This window comes from Parasteatoda tepidariorum, chromosome 1 (assembly GCF_982258835.1).
Source record: "Parasteatoda tepidariorum strain Cologne lab strain chromosome 1, Ptep-v5.0, whole genome shotgun sequence".
In the NCBI taxonomy this organism is placed as follows: domain Eukaryota; kingdom Metazoa; phylum Arthropoda; class Arachnida; order Araneae; family Theridiidae; genus Parasteatoda; species Parasteatoda tepidariorum.
In genome coordinates, this window is record NC_141755.1 from 128,577,666 (window position 1) to 128,592,227 (window position 14,562).

Genomic DNA, 14,562 nt, shown 5'->3' on the forward strand with positions numbered 1-14,562 from the left:
GTTGCTTGTTGTGATCTTTTCTGGCAAAAAGAAAGAAAACGTTTACTATATAAAAAAATCTAATATTCAATAAAAAAAAAGTACAATAAGTATTGAATTTTATTTTGAACTATAAAAGTTTTGCTTTTATCTTTAGCCTTTGTTTAAACCTTATAAATTTTCTTCAATTGAAATATTTAATTTTAATTTGCATTACTTAATACAGGGTGCGTAGCCAAATTATTCAACAAAAAACAAGCACCTTTAAAGCACTTTTCAAGCACTCAAAAAATATTTTTAAGCACTTTAAAAATATATCATAATCAGGCAGGGTTGGAAAGTTTTTGACAATTGACGGTTTTATCTTGTTTTAACCGTCGTGTCAAAAAAAACCTTTTGGCATAGTTTTTGACAATTGTCAAATATCAATGAAATTCTGAATCACGCAAAACGAATGGCGTTTTCATACTCTACGGACTGACAATACGCCAAAATAGATTAGGATTGAATGAATTGTAAAAACGTAGAACAATGTGAACATAATGGTCAATGTGTTGGTCAATGTGTCTTTTTACATAATTCGAAGCGAAAATAAACTTAGTAAAGGAAAAATCTCATTTTGAAAAGGGGAAAATTAAGCACTTTTTAAAATTTTTTTCCAATGGGAAAAAGCACCTTTAAGGGCTTTCAAAAAATTAAAATTGAAAATAAGCACCTTTAAGCACTTTTTAAAAATGCTACGTACCCTGTTATATGTACTAAATTTTTTCCTACTTTCACTCTGTGAAAATTGAAGTTTTTTTTTTATTAGAATTATTCTTGATATGAATTTTTGTATCGCATAATATGATAAGAAATAAAAACATTTCTTTTCTTTAATGTTTATTTATTTCAATAAATCTATTTTTGAATGAATTCTAATAATTGAACACCTTTAATTTTCTACAAATATATTACTAAGTTTATTGATAAAAAAATTAGAGCACTAATGTTAAAATAAATATTAGTACATTTGCCATATACATGTCTAAATACATGTGCGGCCCTTCGTTAGTCAACCTCCTGCGAAAGTGGCCCATCACTCAAAAAGGTTGTGCACCCCTACATTAAGGGGTTCAAATTGCACCGTTCTCCTGATCAAAATATTAAGACCATCAGGTTGTTGCCACCACATATATTTTGGGGGACAGAAATCCAAATCCGTATAAAAAAAGAGGTATATTTATAAAACGAATACGTTTTCCAGTTTGATTTCGTAACTCAAAATCGTCTACACTAATTAATTAACATATTTGAGGTCCCCCCCTCGAACCATTAAGATTGGGTCCTAGAACGTGAAGATACGATCATTAAATGAAAAGTTATTCAGAATAGTCCGCTTTCTTTATTGCCAACCTAAAATATCTCACAGAAGAAATTTAACCTATAAATAAAAAAAAGTTATTTAAGATGTCCCCTCTAGCCTCATCTTCAACACTAACTCTTATCTCCTTTACTAATTTTTCATACAAACAGATTAGAAGCTAACATTATGTTTAAATTAGCAAATAATATAATAAAAATTGTAAATCTTAAATAAAACTTGATAATTTTTAATTACATTTCTTTTTCATTTCATATTGTCGACACAAAGTGTTCTTAAAGAAAATAAAGAGTGTACATTTATTTCGTAAAGAAAATATTATTTAGACACTAACAGTAAATGCCTGCGTAGTAACCTGCAAATGGAGTCTTTAAAATGTTGGTAAATCATACAGTAACATTTGCTAGTACTACAGGGTTAACACTTTCATGAAGAGCATTTTTATGTGAGCAAAACATTTTTTTTTAATAACACTCCAAATTGCCGATTACTGGTCAAGTGGTTACTGTACTGAACTAAGCGGCGAGTTGAATATCACGATGGGAATGGATGCAACTTTCTCTCTCCCTGTATTCTAATGTCCTTTATTCTAAGTGATTTTATTTTATTTTATGACCATCGTTGAACAGCTGACGAGCCAAATTTAGGTTTACGACTACTAATGTTCTACTCCGTAACCTTGTAATTTCCAACCAATCCAGAAGACAAGGAGACTGCTGGATCAGTATCCCCAGAGGTATGATTTGTTACGGGAACAGGGAGGACTTCGTGACTAGACAGATTTAACCCCTTATTTCCGAAGCGTCACGAAAAAACATCTACATGCAAACTCCGGATAGGTGTTGTTTCGTGACTCTCCAGGTGAATAAGGTGGGGAAGGTAGCTTCGCGGTTGTTGGGGTTCATTGGGGGAGGGGAGAAAATAGGATTGTCAGTTAACATCAATTAGTTCCCTCCCTATGCATTGTTGAAAAGTTTTCTCCTAAGGTTGCTATTCTTAACTTTAAAAATTGCAGGCATGGCTCTTAGAGAAAGCGCCAAACACCAAATTTTATCTTCTAATGCAAACTTCAAAAAAAAAAAGGACACTGTTTTAAATCAACAAATGGGCGTATCCTGTGCTATAACGAAATGCTTCACAGCCCTTTATTATAAAAAATAAATAAATAAATAAATGTTTTTCAGAATTGATGTTAATCTATTTACAATTATTTAATCAATAAGAATTTATAATTGTGTCAAATTACAATTAAAACTAAAACATAGCGTTTTTTTATTCTTCGGGGGAATTCCTAAGAGCTGCTATACTTTAATAATTCTTTTCTCTTAGCCACAAGAGTTTTTCATAGTGCAACCGTTAAGCAAACTTCGAATAATTATGGAACATATATTAATTTCTTCGGTTTAATAATTTTTCTTTGCCTTAACACTATAAACTTCAAAATGAAATTATAATTTTTTTCATATCACATTATGAAATTTTATTTTTGAAGCAGAAAAAAAAAGAACCATTTAATCAACGGCTATGTTCATTTGTGGCAAATTGATTTTTTAAAATCGTGCTAAATATAAGTATATATGAATTTAAAATTTTTTCTTTTAACTGAAACGTTAAATAAACTGTTGCCATATTGGATTTTCATGTCGAGTTTACTGACAAAATAGCCTAAACTGACGAAACTGTACTTCACTCTAACCACATTAAATATTCGCTATTCATAGGAATAAGAAAGTTGTTTAATTAATTCTGTCAAACATTGATTAACATTTCTTTTACACTTGCTAAAATACATCCGTGGTTAAAAAAAATGAATAAATAAAAGAAAGAAGGAAAAAAAGCACTTTTGTAATAGAAAAAAAAGCGTTTGTTATTAGCGCATACAGAAATTTGTTTGATATTTCAACTTAATTACCTAATACAATTCTTATTCTCAAGTCTTTGGAGGTTATGATGCTTGAGTAATTACCTTATACTGAATTTTTCTTATAAAAAAGTGGAATCAAATTTTAATTACATAGTTTTTCGCGGAATTTTTTTTCAAAACAATATATCTAGTACACAAAGGAAATGTAGTGTTTTATACGTACATATACGAATTAATGTGCTTTTGAGCAGGTACACAAGGAAACCTCAGGAACACTTACATAAAACTTTCGAATGATAAAGATCAATGCTTTATTGTTAAATAATAATACGCCGCATAAATCGATAAAGGAAAAAAAAAAAAAAAAGGATTGAAATTGAAAAAGGACTGATTTCTTGTTTTAGTTACTTTTTTTAAATTTAAAAATGTATAACAACATTAAAACTTATATTTTTCACTATGATATGCGTTGTTATGTTACTCGATATTGATCGCGAATAAGAAACTTAGACATTATCTTTTAATATTTTATGGTGCATAAAAATATTGAAAATACAATACATTAATGTCTACAAATTTATTTCAATGTAAGAAAAGATACGAATTTATTCTAAGGAATTTTCAGTATTTCTACTTTTTTCAATATCTTTTTCGTTTATTTTTGTTCAGAAAATGTTTAGAAATAGACGACCTAACAAATTTTCGAAAATGTTTGAAAGCCTTTCATTTGTCATACAAAAATCAAGTTTTTATCGATCAAAATACTACTTTAATTTCTCATTGATTCTCAACCTCATTGATATCAAACCGTTTTAATGTTATTCAAAATGCTAATGATTAGTGTTAATATTTTACTAACTTTAAATAATAAATATTTTCTTTTTTTTTCTTTTTCTTAATTATGCGTAATCATTTTTTTCTTCATAAAAATCATTCAGTGTTCTATTTCAAATTTATATTACTGTGGTAGTACTCCCTTAGGAATATTTCTTTCTTTTTTTTTTTTTTTTCCGCGGCAAGGGAAAGACTAATGTTTGTAAGTATTCTGCGTAATGATTTGCACAATACGGTTGTCCACTATTTGCTTTACATAGAAAAATTTCACAAAGCTTTTTGACTCCTCTTCACCACAGGGTATCTAAACTATCCTACTAACCCACAGTTACCAGAGGCAGAAATTCTTTCAATACTTGTCTATTCCTTCTTCATTGTTACTTGTGGAATTACAATAGCTGCGGAAAGGCATTGTAAGGTATTGCACACAGTAAACGTCACCAAAGAAAAATACACAAAATTCAACCACTTCATTTTCTGTTGGGTTTTTTTTAAATTCAAGAAAAAATTATACTACATTTTTTTTTTTTTTTCTGGGAGAGAGAAATTAGCGATCATCGTAAAAAATAAGGAAAAAACACGGAACACCTTAAGAAAAAGATATAGATAAAACTGATATTGGAGAAAAAAAAGTTAGAGAAATTCAAACATCGTCACACCAAAAGGTCGGGCAATTTTCATCAGATTTATAAATATAATATTAACTAAGTACTGTTGGTTTTTCTATGGCGATAAAATTAAAGATATCTAGCCTTTTTTCTATTGCACTTTTTCTATTGTATTTAATTAGTTTCTTTTAGTAAATAATGTCTAATAATTCAACTGTTAGTCTCTCTCTCTTTAAACAATAACATGGTTAATTAAATTTTAATTGTTTTAATTAGGGGAAAATAATATATACTTCAATTTATTAAGTGCAAATTTTTCATGCATTTTCAATTTCATATATACCTTCTCTGATCGACTACGTACCCTAGTTTATGGTGTTTCCCATAGATTTAAGAGAAAAAATAGAAAAAAATTTTATCCACACAAAAACAAAAATATAATTAAGTAAGTAAATAATTAAGCAGAGACATATATTGTTACTAATGCAAAGTAGAAACAGAAAATTATAAGAAATAAACTTCCTCTACTTAGTTATTTTTCTCTCTTCTTAAATTTTTTTTTTCAAAATAAGAAATGTGATTTTTATTAGAAATAATGAAATTTAATGTCTAAAAACTAATACTTAAAAATTAAAAGATTTTAAATATTGTGGGCATTTTTTTTTTTTTTTTTTGCTGGCAGCCAATCTTAAAACAGATTTAACAATATTTAGAATATTTAATAAAGATTTTGAAAACAGAACTTTTAAGGAATTTAAAATACTTGTTCAAAAAAATCTAATTGCGCAGAAATTATAATTTAAAACTTTAAAGATTTCAATGATATAAGAAATTACATTGTATAGATATATTTAAATTTTAAATCACTTCACAAAATCAACCATAAAATAAATGTAAGCATATTCATAAAATATATTTATTTCAATGGTACCATTCAATTGAAATTAATTCAAAACAATTTATTCAAAATCTCATGATTAATATTGGTAGACATAAGAAAACTCTATCATATTTTATGTAATCAAATCTTTTTTTTTTCTTAAAGAAAATTCTTAAAAAGAAAACAATAGTTGTTTTGCTGTCTTTTTAGCTTTTTTTTCTCCTTTTTAAATTTTCTTTTTTTTTTTTTCTACTAACGCAATTGGAAACAGTTACCTAAGTTTTTTGTTCTGTTTCGATTTTAGCAATTTTAATAAATTTCAAATTTTGTCAATAAATTAATCATTTGAATACAATTTGAAAAAGACTTTAGTTCTAGTCAGTCATAATTTTCCTTTTATTTTCTTTTGAATAACCTATTTGTCTATGTATGCTTAAATTAAAAAATAAATAAAAATCAACTGTTTCATGAGGGAGGAAACGAGGGGGATTAAGTCTAGTAATTTTCGTTATGAATGAATGTGGTCTGCCGTTTTTCTATGTGTTCTAATTTAGGAGAAAGTGCAATAATTTTTCTTCTTATATGAGGAATGGATAAAATTTCTAAAAAATCGTTTCCATTTCAAAAATATTTTGAAAGTTTGATTGTTCTAGACGACGTATAAAAGTATTTACTGTTAGCCTGGAAGAACGAGCGGGGATAATTTTATGACACCATGCATTCTATAAGTTCGTATTCCTGAAAAACTAGGAAAGAAACCTTTTCATCCCTTTCTTATTCGTAGCTTCCTCTATCTATCTTATTCTGTACTTATCTACCTTTTGTGAGTAATTAAAATGATATTTGGGCATTTTCCTTCATCACCAATAGACGTTTTATCATTTCCCCAAATATCTTCCAGTTTGTTCTACCAATCATTTTATTTTTTGGTGGTTGCTGAGTTTAGTGTATTATTTTTTGCTCCCAACTGAATTTTCTTGAATTTGTATACAATGTTCACGAAAAGTTTTGCCGCAATACTTGCAAGAACTGAGCTATCTAATAAAAATCCACAATTTGTACCTAAGACGCTACCTATCTGTGAATGAAAATCAAAAACCTTGCTACGTCATTGATTAGAATCACTAATTACGCGTTCAAATATTAAACGATTTTCGCCTGGAATCAACCAAAGTATAAAATAAAAACTTCTAGAAGTTTTCTAGACTAACAATTTGTGCCTTATTTTTTTTCCGCCCCAAAACGTATGATTTCTGTCTGTAACTATTGTCTCTAATATAGCAAAATATAAAAAAAAAAAAACATTATTATATACAAACATGTCTGCATTAAAACAATCATATCGAGTATAATATAATAATTTATATTCAAATTATCAGTGAAGTAAATATTATGCATTAAATTTTATTGCGAAAAAAAACAATGGTACACGTTTCAAATAATTTAGCAATAATTATTCAAAGTAAGTCTAAGACTAAAAAGTGATATATTTCTATAAAAAAATTGTAATTTTTTTTTGCAACGTATAAATGAATTTCATTTTGCGTCAATCAAATTTTGAATCGCACAATACTTTGGCTAGAGTTGAATAGAAAATATGGCTTAATTTGATGTTTCTTTGCGGTTGTAGCAAATTTAATCTTGCACTGATTTTTCTGACATTGCATGTATCTCTTCTTATTTTGTTTTAAGAAATTAGAAATGTTTTTACCTCATTAATTAAATTTTAAAAAAAATTATTCAGTGTGTTTATTTATTATTATTATTTTCTTTCAAGATTTAAGTTATTTTAATGCTATTAACCATGCAACATACTACTATTTCTATTTATTAAAATTATTCACGTTAATATTGAAAAAAAGAACATAAATGAAACATTTTACTTTTAAAAAAACTCAAGTATCAACAGGTTTTATTTAAAATGATAATATAACGGAATGGACATTATCACCTTCCCGCTTCCCGCTCCAATGTGCTGTTTACTTTATTCATTTATTTAATTTTTTAAAAAACTGAGTGTAATAAAAAATACTTTTAAAATTTAGAAAAGGCCTTCCAAAATATTAAAATTAATCAGATAGTATCTTTAATTGTATCAATTTCTTTATCGTGTATACTTTTTTCCTATAGAGAAAATTTAAAAACAACTGAATTACTTTAGTTCTGTTTTGTATAAACTTTTGTTTTTGCAACAATAAACAATGCTTAGCACCTATGTGACTTATTAAAGCATTCTAACGTAAGAAATAAATAAGAAAAAGATAATTAAATAGATAAATTAATAACATTTGTAAAATTACGACAGCAATTATTTTCTTTAAAAATTATCTAGGGCGAAATGTTTCTAAAAATATACGAGCAAGAAGGATTCACATAAAGTATCCGTTTTATTTATTTATTTTTTTTCGAAGAAGGAGGCCAGCACACCTTGATCGAAGAATATAGTGGTGTCAATCGCCATACAAAAGGGAAAGAATTCCCGATGTGTGTTGTGAATGATTGAGCCGGTTGGAAAGGGTACTGAGTTGAGGCGTGTAAGACGAATACCTGCTGCGTAATGAGAATATAATAATATACTATGCAAAACACTTCTTGACATAAGATAGTAAAAGCTAAAATTTATTTTACTTTGACCATTTTTGCTGAAAAGGATTGCAACCAGCAAGAAACATTTTCTTAGAAAAATAACAGTTGGGCTGCATTTAACCATGAAGAACTAACCACATTCTTTAATTTATTGTTGAACGTTTACGCAAACAAATTCCGATTCGACGTCAAAAGTGGTTATTGGGAGCAAAAAAAGAATCTGTAACTAGACTTGTATTTTAAAACTTAGACTAAATAATATACTTTCAAACTACAAAAGAAAATTCTTTTATTTTTATTAAAAAATGAATTTAAGGAATTCTAACAACTTTGAAATTCTCCATTATCAAATATTAATGTCAACAAATTGCTTAATATTACACTTATACCGTTAAAAGTAAATTATGCCTGATAATTATATACAAATTAGCTAAGATGATAGTATTCTATTTTTTCACAGATTTCTTTTCACTGAAAAAAAAAAAAAGATACTAAACAGACTAATCCATCTTTCTGATTCTTCAATCATAAACTAACCATATATCTATAATAATACACACTTGTGGCCACCAGATGCGGGAATAGTTTTTGTTATAATTTAATTTAAAGTTAATGAAGCCGATGACACTATCCGAATGTTCTTGCCTACAAGATAGCGAGCACGTTATGTAAAGGCTTAGTTCTTAAAGATGAAAACGCAGGTCTTGATATCATTCAGTTTTATTACTAATTTATTGAACAATATAAGATGTGCTCTGCAATAAAATGCTGCTCTAAATATTATCACTCAAAATTTAATAATTTTGAGTGATGATTCTATTTAATGAAACGAAATAATACTTTTCTCTTAAGAGGTCCACTTAGAATATGCATATTATTTCATATAACTATTGATTTCCATGAAAAATTCAATACACAGGTGATTCCTCAGAATGAAAATAAATATTTTTCAAAATATTGTTGTCAGAAAGGAAAAGATAATTTGGAATATATGACCTTCATAGATCAGTAAAGAGAAAGATTGAAACTTATACCTTTAACTATTATGCCTTTCTATTACTCTCTCTGAATCTAATTATGGGGATCAAAAAGTATTACTCAAATAGTATAAAATTTGTTTACACTAGGGGTGCACAACCTGCGGCCCGCGGGTCAAATGCGGCCCTTCGACTACTGAAGTGCGGCCCGCGAAAGCTTCTAAACACATTAAAAAAAATTTAAAAAATGGCAATTTTTAATCGCACTTTTAAGTCATCACGTTTTGACACAATCAATTTTAACAGATTCTTTAGTAAATGTACGTTTAACGCGCTTTCTTTAAGCCGATTTTATAGTAAATATAAATGATTTTTTTTAAACAGTCATTTCCGCTTTTCTACCTGATTTCGAAAATCCCGAATTTTTATTACGACGCGAGTTTCAGATCGCAAATTATTTGTGACGATTTCATCTTAAATCTAAGTGATTTTTTATCTTTTCTTTGCAATTCTTTCTCTTTTTTTCAACAATTTTTTTCGGCAGTTATTGCTATGCGTTCCCACGTATTATAAAAAATTCCAATTATTCTATTACGACATGCAAATTTTAAATCATGCATTTGACACGCTTTATTCATGCTGAGTTCAGCATAAATATATATTTTCCCACTTATTTCTATGCTTTTTCACATGATTTTGACTATCCCGTTATTTAACTATGATGTTATTACGACACGTGATTGTTAATCACGCAATTAAATAATCACTTTTTGATACAGTATTTCGGTACAGTTTTATCGTAAATCCTAGTTATTTTTCCTTCGTTTTTATTTCCGCAACGAATATGATTTGGTCGAATGTAATCATGAATTTTGATTTGGTCAAAAACCAAATATTCGGCAAAAAAAAGAAGAAAAAATCAACTGAGCGCAGTACAATTGGGGTCAAACAGCAAAATCTTTTACTGCTACTAAACACTGAAACTAAAATTATAATGCTCAGAATAATATTTCCTGGAAAAACGTATTCATAAATTAACTCTAAAAAGAACGTTTTTGCCAATCAAGCGAAACAGAGAACATAAAAACCAATCTTAATTTTTGAAAATGTTTTTTAAAGCTGAACATCTTAGTTTTTCACTTACCAGAAAAAGCCAAGAAAAAGGAATTAAGTCATCAGAAATGCTATTAAAAATTACTGCGTTATAGTGAAAGCGTATAGAAAAGTTTTTTTTTATTTAAAGAAAACAAAAAGATAGAAAAAACGTTCTTAATTTTTAAAATGAAAAACTTATGCTGAGAATCTCAATTTAAATTTTTCTCATTGCCATAATTTTGGAAGAAAAAAAATTGCTATAAAATAAACTTTATTAGTAACTTTATTTTTAAAAAAAATGCTGAGTCATAATAAAAATGCCTAAAAAAAGAAAAACAGAAGAAACAAATTTTTCTTAGTTCCTGAAACAAAACTTTAATACTGAGAATAACACTTTTCTATGTTACTGGTTATTTATATTACAGTACAGGGAAAGAGTGATAATAAATTAATACTATGAGACGTTCTGTTATAATAAAACGCTGGGTTATAATAAAAGCAGCAAAAAATGAAAAAAAAACCCTTCTCAATTCTCAAAGTATCGAAAAAATTGTCTGATTATAATTTTTTTAAAAAAAAGTAATATTTATAAAAATTCAAAAATAAAAAATACATTTCTAAAAAATATTCTGCCGAATATTTGACTGATCATTCAACCAACTGAATTTTTCACAGAACGGCCAAATACTCGTTACATCCCTCCCTAATTTAAATGCAATGTTATTTCAACTTGAAAAATTCATGAAATGGCGGAAAACGTGAATTTTTAAACTGCTCACTGTTTGTAGCTTAGATTTAAATTTTTTGTTGCTTAAGTGATCTTTTTCGATAAAAAAAAGGAAAATGTTTACGATATAAAAAATCTAATAATTAATAAAATAAAATAACAAAGTACATTACAAAATAAGCATTGAATATTATTTTGAACTATCACAGTTTTGCTTTTATTTTAGGCTTTTGTTTAAAACCTATAAATTTTCTTTAATTAAAATATTTAATTTGGATTTATAATACTTAAATATGACTAAACTTTTTCCTATTTTCATTCTGTGGGCATTGCAGTTTTTTTTTATTTATTAGAATTTAATTCTAAAATGAATTTTCGTATTGCATGATATGATAAAAAAAAAACATTTCTTTTCTTCAATGTTTATTTATTTTGATAAATCTATTGTTCATATAATAAAAATAGCAAGTTTTTTTTTCTAATAATGGAACACTACTAAGTTATTGATATCACTAAGTTTATTGATAAAAAAAATGGAACGCTTATGTTTAAATAAACATTAATACATTTGTCATTAACATGTCTAAATACATGTGCGGCCCTTCGTTAGCCAACCAGCTGTGCAAGTGGCCCTTCACTCAAAAAGGTTGTGCACCCCTAGTTTACACTAAGACAATTTGGTTGAAAATAAGTGAAAAATATTATATTTAGCATTTTAATAATTTATGGTTATGAAATAGAGCATGAAACACCCGTATCTTTTTCTGAGTTAACTAAAATCTTCCAAACACAGATCACTTCCAAACATTATATATATATATATTTTTAAAGTTTGCCTTTATTTTCACACACAGTTATTTTGATCTAAAAGAAGCAATTTTCTTTAATTTTCAATTTTTACAATTTCCTTAATTTTGATAATCAATTTCGGATAACTTTTTTGCATGTATGAAAACAAAATTTTTGTTCAAATTATTATATTCATATTTCATATTTTAGTATAAATATAATTCTGATAATCTAACAGAGTTTTTTAGAAACTATCATACTGTTTTTTACAATTAAATAATACTGAAATAAGTTATAGATGGTAATTTGAGTGCAAGAAAAAGTATATATAAAAGGAACACCGGTGTCTCATCTTCGTCAAACGGTTAAAAAATAAATTCTAGTATTTTTTAGGGACTGTTCAACTGACCATTTCGAGCCATGGGTATTCTCATTTATAAAACTAAGATAGCTAAATCGTTCAGATTCTGTAAAATATTAATCTTTAAACTTTAATCTTTAAGATTGAGCAAAATTTTATAATTTAATCTTTAAGATTCTGAAAAATTTAATGCAATATACTATTAAAAAACTATTTAATAAAAATCTCCATTTAATAAAAAATAATAGATTATTCAAATTATTTTTAAGTTAAATAAAATTTGAGTAAAGAAGTATCGAGATTCGATATCGGAAGTGGTAAAACAGAGAAATTTGTGAGGTATGGTATACATATTATTTAAAGCTAAATTAATTATTCAGGAATTATTTGAAATAATGCAATGTAATAAAAAATTTATTGAAGAGCAATTTTTATCTAAACTTTTTACATTTCATGATTTTGTGAAAAAAATCGAGTAAAAAAAAACAATAAAAGAAGGAAGGAAACTTTTACAATTCTAGTTATTCGTCGCCAAAAAAGTGCTGAACTAACGTTTTGGTAAATGGGGTGTTTTAAACTTATCCAACAATTTGTTGCTGCATGCATTTTTTCCCCACTTGACTGAGTTTCAATGAAGAGAAAGGAGAATCATTTACACCCCTTTTACTTATCTCACTGGGTGGGAACCGTGGTCGAGTTCAAGTGAAAAACCTTCCTTCTGAAAACTGCCGTAACAGGGGAACTCAAAATCTCAGACCCTACCGGAATGAAAGAGTTAAAGTTCATTAGTCACCATTCACTACATGGGTAGTCGTCGATCGGCGGGGATCGGACCAACGACTTCTTGGACATGGGTTCAGTGCCCTACCAACCAGGCTATCCCGTCCCTTCTTCTGAGTGATTGTGTGAATGTAACCAGACGAGCCGCGATGGCTCAGGAAATAGCGCGATATCCAATGAGGCCGGGTTCGAATCCTAGTCGATACGAATTCCGCATCCGGCTTGCGCCGACCACAGTGCTATCGTGAAATATCCTCAGTGGTAGACGGATCATGGGTTAGAGTCCCCTTGCCGTCAGGCTAACCGTTGGGGGTTCTCGTGGTCTTCCTCTCCATGTAACACAAATGTTGGCTAGTTCCATTAAAAAGTCCTCCACGAAGGCAAATTTCTCCCAATACTCGATCCAGGAGTTCCCTTGTCTTCTGGATTGGGCTCAAAATGACAAGGCTACGGAGTTGAACATTGGTAGTCGTAAACCCATAAAATTGGGTAGGCTGTTCAACGACGGTTATAAAATGTAACCAGCCCTATAAACGGGTTTGTGGTTCAATGACATGGACGTTGATACTGCACCGTCGAGGCTTAGCCACATGTGCCCAATGTGTAACAATAAGTTAGGAGCAATTCTGAGGCCAATAGGAAATAATCCCAAGTGCACGCCACTAAAAAAATGCTCCAAATTAGAATATTTAAAGATCCTGAACGTTTCTATGGAAAATTTTGAAATAAAAAATATTTTTTTAAAGATTTATTTAAATATATATATATAACGTCGTTGCCGAGTGGAAGGATTGAAACAGGTTTTAGGTCGGGAAGGAGGGTACAAAATGTATTTATTAATTATTAGACAACAGCAGTAATGAGAGTGAGTAAAAAAGTGAACACGAAAAGTTGTGCTCCTTGGTTATATATTAGGGAAAATCTGGCAAAGTAAAATCCGTAAAATGTCTTAATTTAGGGAAAGAGGGAAATCTTAGTAGTTGCTATTGGTTTATGAAATAGATCGAATGTTTCCCACACAGAGCAAAGGGAAATATGTCCTGCTTTTAATTAAATGCATACTTGAGCCAAAAATAGATTTAAGAACAGGATGTGGCTTTTAAAAGTGTGAGAAAGTATTTCGATTAGAATAATTAATTAGGATGAAGTTTTATAAAAGAAACTAACATAAAAAGATTAATTGAAGCTTTTTATGTTACATATATATTTACCTGTGATAGCTTCTGGTGTGCTTTCTGATAGCAAAAAGTGAGACAATAATTTTAAAATAATTATAAATATTAAAGGTTATTTTATTGTATAGAAAATATGTACCACGATAAATTATCCTTGTTAGTGTGATGACTGTAATATTGCAACAGGTTAATTAGATATCTGCATATAAATGCATAATGCAATTGATTTTGGTTAAAGATAAATGCAATTTATTTCTGTTAAAATATATTTTTACTGTAATTTATATATTGTTATATTTTTTATATATTTATATATTTATGTTTTATATATTTTTATATGTTTTATAAGTTTTATATGTTTTTATATATTTTATGTATTTATATATTTATACATTATTATTATACGATATGCATATATATTTCAATAAAAAGCATTCAAGGAAAAACTTACATTGCTTGTTGATGTTCCGCATGATGTCCAGGAGGACGGACGATAGCAAAACCATTCTACAAATAAATAAAATATATTATTGAAAAAAAAGTA